Genomic DNA, 12,101 nt, shown 5'->3' on the forward strand with positions numbered 1-12,101 from the left:
GTTGATCATAGCTTCAGTAGCTCTGACAGCTCTTCCGCTCAGCTGGAAATGTAGCAACTTTGCCAGTTAATTATTCTTTACATTGATCAGCACATATATTTTTCCAAGAGAAATATACTTAAAAGTTATAGTTCGGAAAAAAATTCCAAATCAGCTATGCAAAATGAAAGTATCATTGATTTTTAAGGAATAACACTATACTTCAATATATTTGAAAAGTTAAACTTTAAAAGAGTATAAAACTAACTGCTCTTTCAAATAAAGCCAATGCTATATACATCATGAGCTGTATTTTAATTGATCTTTTCTCAGACCAAAAGTCAACACAAATATTTCAGCTTGACACAAAATAAGACCAACTATCTGCATTATTTCACCACCTGCCACCACCTTCTTTCTTCATTCAATCAAGAACAAGACTAAGAATCCATAAGATTTTTCTGAACTCCTGCTACTTCCCTTCATTCTATATTAGCTCCTCTTTTCTTTGTATTAAACAGCACACTAAAAAAAAGCCCCAAACATCTATGTATAGTAATTTAAATTGACTGCAGTCAAGGGTTTTGGGTTTGTTTTTTTTTTTTCCCCACTCCCATTTTTGTTATCCAAACAGCACACTGCTGGATACACTTCAGTTTAAAAGGCCATCAACTTTGATCTGGTTTTCATCTGTTTCAATGGAGGGGAGAACAATGTGGCCTTTTGAGCACCTGTAAACAGGGAAGTACTTCTCAGTTTATGCGAACCTGCAGCCTTTACCTAATTGTTCCCTATGTTATGGCACATTACAAGGTATCACTGATGATTCTTTAATTTTTTCCTCTAATGCTCTCCTACACCACATGCTATAAAGCATGGATATTCAAATCTAGATTGAGACATTAGGGCTATGACTCTTAAATAGCTTCACTAAATCAAAGGTGGAGATGTTAGCATAAGAGAAGACTGCAGCTCTATCAACTTCATGTTTCTGCATTTTAATTGCTTTTAATTGGGATAATCACTGACTGATCTTTCCCTGTTTTGGCTGGAAGAGGCTGCCTCTGAGGGAAATTTAAGTTGTAGAGCTGAAAAGGATGGGGAGGGGGGTGTGGGTGAGAACATCAACCAAAAAAAAAACCCAACACCCCCCAAAAAACCCTGGAGAAGGACTTACTGTCACCGCAGATATGTTTTGTAAGGATAGCAGCAACAGGGAAATCATTTCAGAGCATGAGCATCAAATCAAGTCTTTTCCTCCTCCATTTCCAGAGACCGTTTCTGTAGCAGTCTTGAAAAACCAAAATAAATCTCTAAACATCTTTAAACAAAAGTTGATTTCAAAGTATCTTGCCATTTAATCCATCTTGACATCATCCACGTACAACATGAGCTTAAGCAATGCATTCATCACAGCTGTCCCCTGAGTAAGTCATTTCCCATCACTTGTAATTTTAGTACTGTTCAACTTCAATGCATGCATGCATCTCAGGTGACTATCATCTAGTGATCACTAGTTTCCAAATATGAACTAGAAGGTTATATATATATATAATATCAGAACAAGATAGATCTGGCTGCCAAAGTCAGCACCAAGAAGGATGAAAACTAGCACACACAAAAAGTAACTTTACAGATGAACAGACTTCTCATTTTCCTTACATTTTCTAGTAAATCAAGCCCCATCTTGTACTTATTTCTCAAGTAATCCGAAGTCAGTTTTGTGCTCAGGTGGGATACTCACCACCAGCCATAGTCACTCCTCATCATCAATAACAACTTCCCTCTCTCTGTAGGCTTGTTGGCTCCTCACAGACAGCAGCATCACGCAACCTTTGCCTTTCATTGTTCCAAGTGAGTGAAAAATCTTGTTTGCAGCCTGCAGTTAAACAGCGTCTTCTAGTACCAAAGTAGACCCTGATAAGCACTTACATTCATATAAAACCACTGGCTTAAGTCACTTGTAAGACTCAGTCTCTTCCAGGAAGAAAAGTGAAAAGATTGAACCTATTTACAGAAATTTCCCATTACAATACCAAAGAATATAAAGATGTGGCAGAAAACGAAAGACAGCTCAAAAAAACACAACAATTCAACACCATCCGCCCTGCACGAGTGGTTGGAAACGTTTATTTGTCAGGGGAAACTCCAATACAAACATTAAAGGACAGCAACATGAAAACACAGCATCATTAGGTAGCTACAGTGACCCGCTCTTTAGGAATTTTAAGAACAAGTTGTTTTGGCAGGTCCATAACACACATATCTGTAAATCTGCAAGCCCAGGGATTTGCAAAGCATGCAGCCAACTAGATACACACATGGATTTCTGTGTAAGATGCTAAGGTCACCAGCATCGGAACTGAATGACTGCCAGAGCTACAGGAATTACGTGCAGGGCCAGAGCTTGCCACCGCTCCGCAGCGGCTCCAAATCCCGCAGGCTTTCTCAAAAAAGTCTAGTTACATCCCTTAACGTAAAAAATTGCAGTTTAATTAGGCAACACCTACCCAGTGTTCCATTCATCGGGTGACTGTCTGCAAAACCAACTTTGGAAAAATTCTGTACCAATTGCCAGCACCAACGTGCAGACCCCCTGCTCTGAAAACACGGACCCGAGCGGCACCTCCTACTGCTTTATATACACAGGAAACACGAACATTCCAGCTCAAAGCCTGTACTTCATTCCTAGTGCAAGGATATGCCAAGATTAATAGAGAAGTAAAAATACTAGAAAGCCTGTAAGTGCCCTGATAAGTGCCTGCGTAGCAGGATAGAGAGCTCCCATCACAGGGAAGAACCGCAGGGCATCAACATGTCTTTAAAATTGCAGCCCCAACATCAAGTCAGCTGCATTTTTAGTAACAATTATACATGTTCCCTAAACCATTTTCCTCAAATGTTTTCACAAATTCATCTGCCAGATTATTATGGAAACTCTTGCATAATAAATAACTTTCTGGAATAATTCCACAAGGAGAAGCAATACACTCTCAATGCCTGAAAGTTAGTTTAGCATTTCCATTATTAATTTCAATAGTTTGCTCATAACTTCCATAGACATTAAAAAATTATATCACTGAACAAACCTGGCATGCAGCTTCAGCTGTTGTTCAAGTTTCTCTTGCAAAATACCGCAGTCAATAGTTTGGAGAGTTTGCTTGTCCTTCATAAGGTCTTGATTTTTATTTCTATGTTTTTGCACTCATAATAAAAATATTGACATTCTTTCCCTTTGTGTAAAACAAGCACTTTAAGGACAACTAAAAATCAGTATGCTAGTGATTTTGTGTGTGTCAATGTCATCAGTAAGGTAATCATGACTAACCAGTTAGCACCCAAGGCTATTGCTGGATCATTTCACATCAGAAATGGACTGATCTCTCTCCGACACATAGAACAAAATGGTGCTTGGATTTAGGTTAATCACAGCCAGGCATCATACTTAATTGCCAGCAAGGTCACATAGTGATACTGGGGACATCAGCAGCTCAGACCCAATGAATCAGAAATAAAAACCAAGAAGTTCCAAAAGAGAAGGCAAATTGCTAGTTAAAGAATGAACACCAGAGCACGTCAAACCTGCGGCGAGTCTATGGCAGAGAGCTGCCGGCACAGAGGGAGAGCAAAGCCATCGGCTGTGCCGAGCCATGTCACCGCCAGCTACACCAGGAAAGATACCACGGAAACTTCCCATCCAGCTCAATCTTCCCCCCCGCCCCCCGCCATGTCTAATGGGAAAGTTCTGGTTTTGTCAGAATTCAGTGGAAATCGAACGGTCAACAAATGACGCACAGAAAGAGCAAAGCCATTATTCCAGAGGAAAAAAGAAAAAGCTTTTCAAAGAGCCTTCACCGGAGTGGGTTGTTTTTTGTTTTTCTTTAAACCAACACGCCAGCATTCCCACCGACATCAGAGAGAGGGGAGAAAAAGCTCATACACTCACGTTCTTGAATTTGAGACAATTATTAGCACTTAATTAAACGCAAAGCCAAAGAAGCACAGCTTCAGAACTTGAGTAACTCCAGATTCGCTTAAAACAATTTTCGTGTAGGAGAGAACAAACGTGCAAACCTGGAGATTTCCAACAGTTTTCAAGCGCCAGCGCAGCTGCCGGGCACTCCCCCGGCTCCGGGAGCGCGGCCGGGCAGCGGGCAGGAGAGGGGCTGGAAGCCGGGCAGCGGCTCCGCGCCGCGCAGCCGGGCGGGAGAGGTACCTCGCTAATGCAATTAGCGGACATCAATCAGGCGGAGCGCAGCGGTGCGCTTGCGGGAGCAGGCACCAAGCGCGCCTTACCTGGACGAGCCTTGTTTTCCGCACCGTGCTGTAGGCAGCGGGGCACCGACCGCACCGACCCCAGCCCAGGCAGGGACCCCTCTCCGCGGCCGATCGCGCCCCTCAGCCGATGCCGGCTGCCATCCCAGCCGGAGACGCTTCCCCCGGCAGCAGCCGAGGACCAGCCCCGCTCCCCCCGGCTCCGCCGCCAACTAGGGCTCCCACCAAGCGGCCGCCCCGGGGCGGGAGGGCTGAGGGGAAGCCGGGCGCGGGGGGCTCGGCGCGGCGGGAAGCCCTCCGCCACACCGCTCCCCTCAGCCGCGACCGCCGGGCAGGGACCCAGCCCCAACTTTGTTCCCCGAAGTTGCCCTACCTCAAGCCACTGCCGATCCTCCTCGCCGGCAAACCGAGCCTGGCCACAACCCGTCCCCGCCGAGCCACCCGCTGTAATCCCGCCGCTCCCGCAGCGCCCTGCGCCTCTTCTGGAGCGGCGAAGCGCCGCGCTTCAGGCGGCGGGGCGGGGCGGGCAGGGCCCGGCCTCCTCTCCGCCCACCCGCTCCCTCAGCGCCCGGGGGCCGCGCCGGGCCCGGCTGGGCTGGGCTGGGCCGGGCCGGGCCCGGCCGAGCCCAACCCAGCCAAGGATGGCGGTGGCTCCCCAGAGAGGCCGGGGAAGCTCCGCTAGATTTTCCCCTGGGCGGTGTGAAGCCCCTGGGGCGGGTCGGCGGGGAGAAGCGGGTAAAAGGCGGTGCCGCAGCGGGAGGGGCCGAGCCGGGGCTGCCCCGTCCCGCTGAGGCTGGGCCGGCTCCGTGTGGACGGAGAGAGTTGACGCCTGAGAGCTTAAATAAAAGCTGCCGTCTACTTTCTGGGCTGGAAGCCCAGGAAAAGAGTCAGGTTCACGTAGGTCTCTGTGCAGGAGCCGGATGGAGGTTTTATTGAATCTGGCTCGAGCTGATCGCAGTATTATAGCTGTGCTGCTGTAATTAAGGCTGAGCAGAATTCCTATAAGTCCTTTTTTTTTTTTTTTAGCAGGTTAGATAACAAATAGTAATAAGTTTCCTGAAACCTCTATTATCTTGCAGGATCCCAAAGCACGGCAAAGTGTACATTATAATAAAGTGCGCATTAGTCTGCTCTGCCTCCGTGGAAGTCCCTGGAATTACACCAAGGGTGGATCTGGCTTTGTAGCCACAGCGAAGCCACTGGTGCAAGAGAAGGGAAGGACTTGGTGGCTGTCCTCAGCTGCCCAGAGGGCTCCCGGGCAGGGCTGGTGACGCATTGCTCTCCGGGCAGTTTTCTTCTTTGAGAAGAAAACAGTTTGCTTCCTCAACGAGTAAGATTTAAGTTGCTGCCACCTCTGCTTCCCTTTCTGCCTGTTTTTGTGGTGAATTATTGAAATGCGCTGTCTGGGAAATAACAGCATCTCCTCTGGGGACCAGTGGAAACTCAACACAGCATCTCTTGGCCCAGACTTAGAGTGGGAGCCCTGACCTAAAGTGATCATCTTTACTTTTCTCTGCACGTGCGAGTCTATAGTTAAGGAATGTCCAGCACTGAAATGTATGTAATGAACTTCTGTAATGAGATGTGTCACTGGTCTGCAGAAGGGATGTCAAAAAATAATCTCAGAAAAACAAGATGCATTTTTAATTGGCAGAGTGCTGCGATCACATAGGACTCACAGAGATGACAGAATAACTGTGATTTAATGAGTTACCGTTGATGTGCTGAGCACTCAGATTCTTACTAATATGGTTCAGCTCAGCTTTGGCATGGATCAGGAGCGTGCACTCAGGCTCTTACTGTAGCTCAGCTGATTTATTACAGTATGGTAACTCCATCACATCTCTAAAACCACATTGGGCTTTTGCCTAGAAGATAATATTAACTTTTTGTTATTATTCCATAAAGTCTTATGATAGGACTAGGGTCAAGCCTTAGTTTTACAGCAAACTCTATCTCAGGTAGGAGCATGGTGGCTGTGGACACCTCTGTGGTGTCTGAGCATAGACCCAGGAGCAAAGCCCGAAATGCAGATTTGGCTTCCTCAGAGGATTCTGTTCACATATTCCGTATGCCTGATTTACTGGGGTTTATGTGAGCTGACAAGGTCATGAACCTATGGCACAGTTCTCCACTTGGAAATATTAGCTTTAGCTGTGCAAGACCAGCATGAGAAGGATTGCCTGTGTTTTTATGCCTGACTGACCACAGGAACTGTTAAAATTTTCAAAATGCATTCTGCAGTCTGCCTTCCCTCATGTCCTTGGTCACCTCCAGCCCAGTCCCACATTTTGGCTGCTTTGGCCAACTAATATATTTTTCCGGTTTCAGTTAAGTGAAGGACTTCAAATTCCTATCACAGGTATCAAGTTACACCATGTAAAAGATGCAGGGGTTTTTTTAAGTTTGTCAGAGAGGCACTTTATGAAATTGTGAGATCAAAAAATGACTCTAACCTTTGGGATGACAAGTAAAAAGGGACAAAAAGCACTCTTTCCTTCACTTACTTTGTAGCAAGCCAGAAATAGTGGGTTTTAAAGTGCTTTTCCTGTACTCATTTCAGAAAACACAGCAAACATGCAGTATCACTGTATACTTACTGAAGATAATAAATTTGTAGACTGTAAACTCTCTGAGGATAGATGGCATGTTTTCACACAATACCTGATACTAGGATGCCCTTCTGCTATCTGAGGCTTCTGGACCTACTGGAATATACATGTTCAATAATAACAACTTAATTGCAAGTCTCATGCTACTTGCAGCTTAATAATTTTTTCATTTCCACTTGTCATTCAGACATCACTGTCAACATGTCTCAGAAATTATATGAGAAGAACAGGGATGCTTCTGCTCTAGTGTTGTCTAATTAATGCTTCCTAAGGATTAAAGTGGAAAAAACCCCCCACTTTAATTTATGAGCATGGGTGGAAGCAGGTAAATGAATATGCTATTTAAACTTTTCAATTAATAAATAATTTCATTGGAAGACCCAACTTAACCCTGTCCACCCTGATGCCAGCTGATGTAGACCTAAAATATCAACTGAGCGCTTGCTCCCGATAACTACACCCCCCTCACTGCTCTCTGCCAACTGCCATAGCTGCTGTATCTAATTTCAAGTAATATTTCTCTTGCCACATTCACCTTTTCAGCACGTGGATTGTCTATATAACTGTTCTGTGCACTGCTGTTGTCCACTGTCTGCTTTGACACACCTTGTTTTCTCAAATTTTAGATGGGAATTTAGCCACCAGTAACAAGTAGACTCAAATTCACCATCATTTCCTCCAGAAAAATCAATCACTGCTTGTCTCCTAGATGCTTTAGCTGTCGAAGACTTTATCCTACCATGGGCAGAAATACCAAGTAGCTCACCTCAAGCTTAAATTGAACTTGTTTTGCAAAAGACCTCTAGGACATTGTCAAAATGGGATGCAGTCAATGGGACTCGATAGACCATTACTCTGGTCTTAGGGCTGACAATCACCGCTATCAGTTTCTTTGGAGGTAGATAAATCAATTAATTTAATCTGAAACGGCCACAACAAAATAGGATATTAAAAATTTAAAGACAAACAGTTGAAAATGTAGTTTTCTGTGTTTCTTTGTGTAAGGGTCACAGCAGCCCACCTTTTCCAATCACACTTTCAGACATAATGTCAATGATGAAAATATACGGACAAAATATATGATGCTTTGGATACGTTAAATGAGTAGAAAATCTACTTTTTTCCAGTAATACTTTTGGGAATCTTATTTAGAGATAAAAGTGTTTAATGTAAATTTCATCTTTCTAATTTTTTAGAAATGCTTCTTTCCTTAGGCCAACATTGATAACAACTTATCCGAGGCCTGGATCTGCAAGCACGGTTAATAGATGATGCATTTCTTTCAAGACCAAGGTCAACTGTAGTAACTAGATGGTATTTTGAATATGTAAAACACACGAAAGCATGCCTGTTCTTCAGAGCACAGGGAGACTCCCTCCCTATTTCGGTGGCGGTGGGGATAAGCCAAGTTCACTCTTGTGCTTGGTCCACGGTCATCTCACACCCTTGATGTTGCCAACACTGACACCGATATCAGACGTGCTCCTCATGCCCATGGCCATCCGTATTTTGTCACCATTTTGTACAATCCTGCTCTCCATAGGCCTAGGAGGTGTTACACTTAAAAGGATAGTGTTTTTAGAAGCATCCAGCAAACAATCTAGTCCGATTTCACTGAAGTCAACGGTAACACTTCTTTTGGCATCAAATGTGATCAGTTAAATCACCAGCATCTTAAAATTTCCATTTTGTTGTCTCCATGAGCTCCTGCTCGTGCTAATAAATGGAGAGCGTAACTGGTGTTTGGAGCAGCGGGAGGGAAGGGCTGGGAGGGGGAAGCTAATGAGAGGCCCCTGTCTGTATTAAGGGAATTAATTATGTGACTGGATTAAACTGCAGCACTGAAAACGTCACTTTGCCCTGACACAGACTACATGCATTAAAGGTTTACGCCAGTGTAGTAACCACAGCGGTGTTGTTATATGGATGCAAATTTCCTTAAGGCGGGCAGGACCCAGATCAGACAACAGTGACTAATACAAACCTGATAAAAGAAAGTGAATCGTGTGCAATGGTACTGGAGAGCACGAGACAGAAGGAAAAAGATAATAGGAAGGTTAAGTGCCCAGTGAGTGCAAACTGATATGCAATATCTTGAAATCACAGAGAGAGAAAATTAAAATGGTGAAATGATTTCATGTATAGGTAGATGGAGGCATAAAAGCAATCTGTGAACTATGGGAGGGAGAACAGGGTGAGAGCGTATTTTCAGATGTACAGCCTTTCGCCTATTAGAAATGAGTAAGTGATTGAAGGTTAATTCCAATAAACAGGCAATTTTACTTTTGCTTTTATTTCAGGGTGGGTTTTTTTTTGGCTCTGCTTTTGTGTGTCATTGAAATATTTGTGTATTAATAGATACTAATTTTAATAACATTACAGTAATCTGAACATCTGCAGCTACTAGGCATTAAAATATGATTACTTCCCTATATATCAAGTTATTTTCTCAGTACTTCTGCCTGATTTTCTCATGTCTATTAAAATGCAATGGATTGGTTCCTGTTAGCTGGCAACCTTGAGCTGAAGTGTTAAGCAGAAACAAGCCTGATGCCTGGAGGCCTGGCTAGCGAGTCAGCAGAAGGCAAAGGCATTTTATGGCTGTCCTGAAAGCTAAATGACTGGCTGTGTAACTTTCCTAATCAAATAGAATTAAGTACAAAATTATATTCCCACCACCCCTGCCATCTTTTGTTCAAACAAATTGCCGGATGTATTGTTTGACAATTTACTAAATATAGAGAATTTTCTAGATTAGAGGTTTTAATTCTACCAAAAATTCAGCTCAGTTTATTGGAGAAATGAGACATTTTGTTTAGAGCAGGGAGGAGCACGGCATGAGGGCTCTCTCAGGATGAGAAACGACTCCTCTCCTGGGCTCAAACTGACTTTTGAAGAGGTGAACACCCAGAGGATAGATGCATCCGAAGCATGACTGTGAGATTACTGTTAAGGGCTAGAAGACAGAAACCCAAGCATAGGCAGCTCTTGCCAGAAAAGATGCAGTTAGTAAATTTTTGACCAGCAAATAAATACTCCTTTAAAGCACTCTGAAATGTGATTGCTGTCACTCCTCATGCTAGAGGGGAGCTGAGGAAAGAGCAGGCTACTCCTCCTTCCCTTCTTCTTAACGTGACAGTGATTTTTTCATTCTACTCAAAAGAACTTAGAAAAAACCATATTTTTAAAGTTATTTCTGTAATGGTACAATATTTGTTTCCAAACGTGATGCTGATTTTTAGTCATCTCCAAAGCTTTCAGTTCTAGCTGGGAAATTCGTGACGGTCGTGACACACAAATATTGGGAATTCTCTTCATCATATCAGCCATCGTTACGCAGCATCCTCCATGCATCCATGGAGGGGTGCTCCAGCAACTCAGTTCTGTATGCTGAACTTTAAAAATCATCTGACGTTTTAAATTGTGATATGATGAAGTAGGTTCAGGTTTTGATATTATGCAGTTTCATTCATGAGTTAGCTCAGGCATCCCAAGCATGTCCGAGGGGAAAAAAACCAACAGGTAGGTGCATTTAGTCCTAAACTTTGTCAGCAGGATCAGATGCAGCCAGATAAAGCAATGAGCATAAATAACGCTGACCTATGAAGAAAAAAAAAATGAAAAACAGCATACCTGAAAGATAAACAAGACAAAAAAGTGCCCCAAGACTTTCAATTTGTTGAAGTATTTCAGCCAGTATTTATGTTTGTCTCTATGAAAACATATGCTTTAATTCCTGCCTAGGTTAAGAATACTTTCCTAAATCAAGTACTAATAATTCTAAGATCTATAAATACCCTGATGGGAAAACTCTGCATCTGTGATGAATACAAATGACCCTCTGCAAATGCACTTTGAACAGAAACAATAAAAAAACCAGTATGTCAATGACCTCCAACCAAAATGTTATTGCATCTCAACATGGGAGCAGCTGTGGACCTTAACATATTGAAAGCAAATTTAAAAACCTGTAGAAAATTCTAAAATAAAAAGGAAGAGTCTGAGAGCATTCAAGTTGCGCCCCCTGAATTAGGGGAATTGTGTTGGAAATCCTTAAGGATGATGTTGCCGTCCAACTAACACATCTCCAAATACAAATGGAAGTCACCGTCTTTAGTCAGCACAGAGTTATCTCTTCTTTTTTTTTATTTAATTGCCAGTTGCTTTACATTCAATGCTTTACAATTTTATTAGTTTCAAATGAAAACTTCTAACAGATGACTGTTACGGAATAGTAAAATGAGCTGTGGCTTGGATGTAAGCCATTATGTCTGTTTAAGGAGAAAATCCTGCTGCTCCTGCAGGATATGTGGGATTTCATTGCTTGAATGTAAAGGAACAATTCTTATGAAATTGGACAAGATCCCCTTTGTAAGCAGAGAGCTGCTTTCAGATACAGGGGGACCATTCCCACAGCCCACGGCTCTCTGAAGAGAGCTGTTTCTTTACTGTTCCTTCATCTTCCCAGCTGGTACCTGTTTCCCAGGGTCTGTAAGGAGCTGGTAAAGGAGGATGCTCTGCTGATCCCAAGGGGCTAGAGGACTGACTAACCTACTGCTTAAGCCAGTCACTGTACTGGTAAAAAGCATTTTCAGGAGGGAAGAGATGCCTAGACAGCTGTTTCTTACTGTTTTCAAACTAACATTTGGAAAGTCATTGTAGCACTATCTTATAAAGACATTTGAAGATTGAGGGAATTGGGAGATGTTGGAACGCACACTTATTAAGGATGCTGTTGCTAATTCCAACTTACCCTGCTGCACAGAACATTGTAAGAGCAACTGCATCCACTAGGAAATCTGCTCTTCATCTGCAGCACATCAGCAAAAAATGAATGACAAGACAAAAGGAATCATTTTTAAATCGTGACAGGAAAAGGTTCACAAACTCAAAAATTACTTTGAAAAGTTTGCACAGTCCTTGCTAATACTAGCTCTTTTCTAGTAGATGCATTACTCGCTCTCCACCTATATATTATTCTTATTATCCCTTCTAAGCTCACTGCAGAGCCAAGGGTCTCTGGCTTAGTTCCTGGCATCGCACTGAATGATTGAGCCAGAACCTTCCTTAGGACGGTTTGTTGGAGTCTTGATACTTTTAGCTACCTTGATCCTTCTTGTGACCTTATCACAAACAATGATTCTATCCAAGGCTGGCCGTTTCCCATATTCTTCAATAATTTTGTCAAAGTTTTTTTGACAGCAATGGGCTGGTTGGCTAGAAAATAACAGCTCT

General features: G+C 43.1%; 1 protein-coding gene across 1 annotated transcript in view; it reads right to left on the minus strand.

The window, feature by feature from the left end:
* LOC128915792 (contactin-3-like) overlaps positions 1-4,717 on the minus strand; it is a 113,483-nt gene extending 108,766 nt beyond the window's left edge. The window contains exon 1 of the mRNA XM_054216568.1: positions 4,628-4,717. The gene's annotated coding sequence lies outside the window, so the exon portion shown is untranslated. The remainder of the gene's footprint in view (positions 1-4,627) is intronic.
* Between the last annotated feature and the right edge of the window lie 7,384 nt (positions 4,718-12,101).

The sequence above is a fragment of the Rissa tridactyla genome, chromosome 10 (genome assembly GCF_028500815.1).
Source record: "Rissa tridactyla isolate bRisTri1 chromosome 10, bRisTri1.patW.cur.20221130, whole genome shotgun sequence".
Taxonomy (NCBI): Eukaryota; Metazoa; Chordata; class Aves; order Charadriiformes; family Laridae; genus Rissa; species Rissa tridactyla.